Source organism: Haplochromis burtoni, unplaced genomic scaffold (genome assembly GCF_018398535.1).
Source record: "Haplochromis burtoni strain Fernald_Lab_line unplaced genomic scaffold, NCSU_Asbu1 Contig_647, whole genome shotgun sequence".
In the NCBI taxonomy this organism is placed as follows: domain Eukaryota; kingdom Metazoa; phylum Chordata; class Actinopteri; order Cichliformes; family Cichlidae; genus Haplochromis; species Haplochromis burtoni.
Window position 1 is genome coordinate 81,410 of NW_024583008.1, and position 5,984 is coordinate 87,393.

General features: G+C 45.9%; 1 long non-coding RNA gene and 1 other non-coding gene across 3 annotated transcripts; both read right to left on the reverse strand.

Moving 5' to 3' along the window:
- Window positions 1–1,215: 1,215 nt before the first annotated feature.
- Window positions 1,216–5,781, reverse strand: LOC102301926. Of its 2 annotated transcripts, none has more exons than XR_006053138.1 (4): window positions 5,641–5,781; window positions 2,509–2,805; window positions 2,009–2,071; window positions 1,216–1,748 (listed from the first exon to the last, which is right to left on the reverse strand). It is a non-coding gene; the product is annotated as an uncharacterized LOC102301926 (long non-coding RNA). The 2 variants fall into 2 exon arrangements; XR_317535.3 differs by having other exon boundaries at window positions 2,509–2,639; window positions 5,641–5,770.
- LOC121812539 lies at window positions 1,849–1,960 on the reverse strand. Its single transcript, XR_006053140.1, has one exon. It is a non-coding gene; the product is annotated as a small nucleolar RNA SNORD89 (small nucleolar RNA).
- Window positions 5,782–5,984: the final 203 nt, after the last annotated feature.

A 5,984-nucleotide genomic window follows, 5' to 3' on the forward strand; every position in this document is an offset into this window, starting at 1 on the left:
TGGAAGTAATCACATTACTTTGAGTTTGATTCCGTAAAAATAACAGAAACAGCGTCCGCTGTTCACTCTGTGGGAAGAAAACTTCTTTCTACAGCGAAAAATTAAACTTCTAATCTGAGCGAGCACGCTGCCACGGGAATGTGACATTCACAGAGAAACCCACGGATCCTCCCACTGACATGACCGCTGTGGGCAGACCTCCACCCGCCCCACTCCTGCTAAACAGCTGACAATAGATTTAAGAGCTGCTGAGTCTTTGATTTCATTCATTTCTTCTGTTTTACTTGCATCTGTTTGACAGAGCAGGTTCCAAAACACATGATTTTATTTTATGCTGGAATATGCAGAACACGGGTTTCAGTGTTGAACACGCTTCTTCAGTCAGAATTTAGTTTTTGCTGGATGCATCAAGTTAACAGAGTAAAACAAGTTTTAAAAAGAGACTTTTATATGATGATTATGCAGAATAAATAGAACTGGGCTGAAGGGTCTGTTGCTTTACTACATATTCAGGTGGAGCATCATGTTTTTTAAAAGTAACTAAGTAATAACGTAACTAATTACTTTTGAAAGTAAGTAATCAGGAAAGTAACAGGATTACATTCTTGAAGAAGTAATTAATAATTAGTAACTAATTACTTTTTTCAAGTAACTTGACCAACACTGTATATATGAGATATAGATATACATAATTACTCCCCGCTCGCCCCTGTGGGCGGTCTATCCTTCAAGCTCGGGTCCTCTACCAGAGGCCTGGACCTGCGCAGTATCTTAGCTGTTCCCAGGACTGCGCTCTTCTGGACAGAGATCTCCGATGTTATTCCCGGGATCTGCTGGAGCCACTCGCCTAGCTTGGGAGTCACCGCACCTAGTGCTCCGATTACCACGGGGACCACCGTTACCTTCACCCTCCACATCCTCTCGAGCTCTTCTCTGAGCCCTTGGTATTTCTCCAGCTTCTCGTGTTCCTTCTTCCTGATGTTGCTGTCATTGGCATCGATCACTACGGCCGTCTTCTTCTGTTTGTCTACCACCACTATGTCCGGTTGGTTAGCCACCACCATTTTGTCCGTCTGTATCTGGAAGTCCCACAGGATCTTAGCTCGGTCATTCTCCACCACCCTTGGAGGGCATCTCCCATAACCATTTAATATGGAGGGCCAGGAGTCCCAAAATGAATCAAACACATCATTAAATAATCTTTTAAATGTGTCATGAATTTAAATTGTAAATCAGTAATTTATTCAATGTTCAGTTCATTTTTATTTCGAACATATACATTCACCAACAGTCCATAACATCATCCATTCAGCTGTTTGAAAAGCAGTAGGCAGAAGTATACACTTATGTTTATACTTATTTAGCCCCCTCAGGTTTACATCTTAATCATTTCCTCGCCAGTCTATTTAAATTTGAACAAGTGTGTCAAATTAATAGAATTGTAATTTAATCATTCATATATTTAATAATTTATTTCCAGTTTTTTCATTCCCATGCATAAATAAATATACTGAACATTAGTTTGCAGAGTTTTGATCAGTGTGAGATTTGCTGCATTTGGCTGTTTAAAAACATTTAAACAGCAAATTAAAAACAAATTGTCCCAAACTGGCCAGAACGACACAGCTGGGGGAGTCTGGATCAGAGCTCACAGACCGCAGAGAGGCGTGGTCAGAACTCCTCCTCTTTACTGCGGCACAGCCACAGACCATCCCGACACCGCGCTCACACAGGACACCGTCAGGAAACTGCAGAAGAAGAAAAACAGGAAGTTTGCTGAACATGGGAATAAAACTGTCACGGTCACGTGACCCAACCTGCTCAGTCAGCTGTCTGGTCACGTGACGTTCTGGGATCAGACGAACGCTTCGGTCGGTCTTTGTCACGGCGCCCCGCTCTGAGAACACACTGCCTGGCGGGGGCGCTACAATTCGGCCTTTTGTTCACATCATCTCCCAGAAGACCCGCCCACCCTGCGACATCACCACACACTCACATCAAACCTCACCTTTGTGGCTGAGGCGCCACCGATGACATCACAGCTCAGGATCCAATCAGAGAGCAGAGCCACCTGCAAGAACACAAACTGATGGTTAGATTGTAGCCGTGGACTCCGTGGAAGTCGTGGACGCCACGTGCCGCCTGGATCAGAGTACGCTTCAGTCCGGTTTTGTCACGGCCCCTCCCCTCTGTGAACAGACTGCTGTGGGAGGGGCTTCAGTCGGCCTTTTATTACATCACTTCCAGGCAGAGCGACATTTGACGGTGGAGGTTTAGTGTTTTTGGGTGAACTTTAAAGAAGTCAGATTTAAGAGGAGTCAGAGACATTGGTTCATTGATTATTGACAATCGTATTATTAGTTTCATGTAAACACTGAGGACGAGCAGACTCCCCGGCTCCTGCTTCGTTTCCTGCTCTCAGCTGAGTGAGGTGGACCCTGTAGAGCAGCAGGGTCATGTGACACACCTCAGTCTGAGCACGTCCCAGAATCCCACCCACCCGCTCACCTGTGCCGATGTCACAGCGGCTCGCGGTCCGTTTTCCCAGCATGCATCATTCACAGACACAGAACTTCAGCTGTAATGACTTCAGGTAAAACCACCTGCTGCCCCCTGCTGGCCGGAGCCTCCATTACAGTCTGCAGAGTCAGCAAAGAAAAACTGAAATAAACGTTCGGAGTCTCAAAGGCATTCAAACATGAATAAAGCCCCGCCCCCTATTTTCTTACTAGTCTTCATTTTGAGCTTCAGCTTCAGCAGGTTTCCAGAGTGGCTTTTCATTCGTTTGTCTTTTTTCCAATATCACTGTATTTATGACAAACGCCAGATTTATGAAACGCAGCAAAGATATTCGAACACAATAAACACATCCATAAAGGAATTTTATCAAATTAACAAATAAAAAACAATAAATGTAGTTTAGCTGAGTCCACAACATGGTTTCAGTTGTTAGGGAGCTACAGTGTTGGTGTTTGTGAGGGCCTGAGACGCTGAGGCAGAACTGCACCTGACAGCAGCTCCACAGCCACACCTGCTGGACACCTTCGCTACTGTCACATCTGGATTACAGTACACTGTGACACAGAGACCCACGGGGTCCTTTTTACATCTGTAACCATCAATAATTCTGATCAGCAGTCTCCAAAACACCTGCTGAAGGCTGAGCCTCAGCGAAGTGCGGTAACATCGCAAGGCTGATCTCTTTTAGGAAACTCGCCTCTCTGTCAGCCTCCACTCAAGCCGTCTGCCTCCCGGCACCGGACGGGTAATCTGGCATACCAGGCAGATTGCCCGCTGTGAGCCGGACAGCCCGTTGGTTCATTTCCATTACTGACGCTGGACTGAAGGACAGAGATCAGAGCGGGAGAAACGACGGACAAACAACGCTGAACTGTGACAGTAGGGCTGGGCCAGCTCTGTTCTAGGAGGCCCTCTGGACCCAGTGGAGGTGGTGAGTGACAGGAGAACGGCGGCTAAGCTGTCATCCCTGTTGGACAACATCTCCCACCCCATGCAGCAGACTGTGACAGCACTGAGCAGCTCCTTCAGTGGGAGACTGCGGCACCCACGGTGTGGGACGGAGAGATTTCACAGGTCTTTCCTCCCCACTGCTGTCAGACTCCACAACAAAGACTTTAACTGATCAAGCACACACATCCATACATGTGCAATAATACTAAGTGCAATAACACTAAGTGCAATACTTTCTGGCATCGTATTTTTACTCAGTTGTATATAGCATTTGTATTCTATTTTTATCTTATTGTATATTTTATTCTATTTTATTCTAATGTATATAGTATTTATTCTATTCTATACTGTATTTATTCTTATTGTATTCTAATTTTTGCTTCATAACTTTTGCACTGTCCACTTCCTCTCTGTGACAAAACAAATTTCCCACGTGTGGGACTAATAAAAGTTATCTTATCATACCGCTCACGGTAACACCGGTGTAATGTTGGGCAATGATAGGAAAATGAAACATGGCAATAGAATATGGGTAAAACGCGCATGCGCAGTGCCTTTGTTTTCATGCGCACACGGCAGAAAAATCATGGCGGCGATGCAGAATGAGGAGGGCGAAAGCGGATCGTTGAATGAAACGGATGAACCAGAACTGGTTTGTAAAAATGCTGCAGCTTCAGTGGTGTGGAACTGGTTTGGCTTTCGTCCGTCAGATACACAACAAAGCACTATTTTTGGTGGAGCATGCTAGCGGGCCGTCGTTATTACCGTGTTGTTTGGAAAATACGGTGCACTTAAAATCTGAAAAATCGACAGAGCCCCTTATAACCCCGTGTGCCTTATGTATGAACTCTGGTTGTGTTTACTGACCTCGAAACGATTTTATGTGCACGGCGCTCGAAAATCTGTCAAATGTTTCAGTACGACTTTGCTAAGCTACGAAGCCGCACCGCTTGATGGATTGTTGGAGCGTTACGGCTATCGTAGGCGGAGCCTCGCGGAGTGATACGTACTGTGCTTCAACATAATATTGACTATGTGCACGTTAGCATATGCTACTTCCGGTGCAGAAACTCCTGTGGGGAGCTTTGTTTCCGGTGTCCTATTCGCGCCTTGTTTACAGTCCAAAACAAGTTAAGCAAATGAATGAATCAAGCGGCGATTTACATTTCTATAGATGTCTCGACCAGTCACTATACAGAGATGCTTCTGCATGTGGACGATGTGTCTTCTGCTGCAGTGATGCAGTTCTGCTTGTGTTGAGTGATGTAAACAACTGATCGATCTAAACGCTTTAAACGTCAAAATTGATCATTAGATTTTTTATGACACAGCAGCAGTGAGTGTTCCCACCTTCTCTTTGTAACTTAACACCATCTTTCTGTTTTAGAGTTTTGGACATGATTGTGGAGGATATATCTTTGCAGTAGCGATTGACTGCAAAGTAAAGCTACCGGAAATGCACAACCCCACATCCGGTCTCAAACCAGGAAGTTAGCATTTTCTCGTGCACAGGGTCTATTACTGTATTGTGTGTGTAGAGCCTCTTTTTAAGGTTTGTGGATGTTGTACCTGGTTATGCTGAGGATATGTCGGCCGGTTTCCACTGGAAATGCCTTTTGGTTAAACTGTTAGCGAGCAATTTGCACTGTTAAATGTTTATATAGCTTTAATGCACACAAAAAACAGCTGGTTGATTAAGTGAACATACATTGATGGTTTTGCACTAATAAAGTTGAGGAGTTGTAAAGTATTTTGTCCAGTGTCAATTATATCGTCAGTTATATCGTTATCGCACATTTTCAAATGTATATGGTGATAAATATTTTATCTGCCCTGCTCTATGTGACAGAGAAAAAGAAACTAAAACACGAGTGTGTCAAATACACCCAGGTGTTAGCAGCAGACAGCAGGGTGGGACGCGGTGACCGTGGACCACAGGCGGAGCCGCACAGCAGCTCCACGCACGGTCACTGAGACATAAACACGACACTTACACAACGACACTAAAGCGACCGGAAGGATTATTTATGATGTAGCGCCGAGTCTGTGAATGACGTCACGCATGTCCTGACTTACATCATTTAAATCTGCAGAATATTCACCAACACGAGCAGAGAAATAAAACACACAGAAACACCGGAAGTGGGTCCTGGGAACCCTACGGCTCACCTGGTCGCCCCGCGGACACGTCCGCGTGGAGCGTCCCGTCGGGTCCCGGTCCCCGTCTCAGGCGCACGTGGAGCTCGGATCATGACTGATTATTGAAGACTGATCTGATAAGAATCAGTCCGGTCCGCCGACCAATCAGCGCCCACCACCCCGGCTGCTCGAAATTTATTGGTGGGTGGAAAACAACGACACGGTGCGTTACCGCCACCGACTGGCGCGGAGTGTGAACTGCAGCCCTCAGACAAGCCAAACATAAGGCTCGGGGGCCAGAACCCAGCCCACTGGACAGGGTCGGGAGATGTGACGCACCACGGGGAGCGTACGCCCGCTGTGCTCCTGGCACA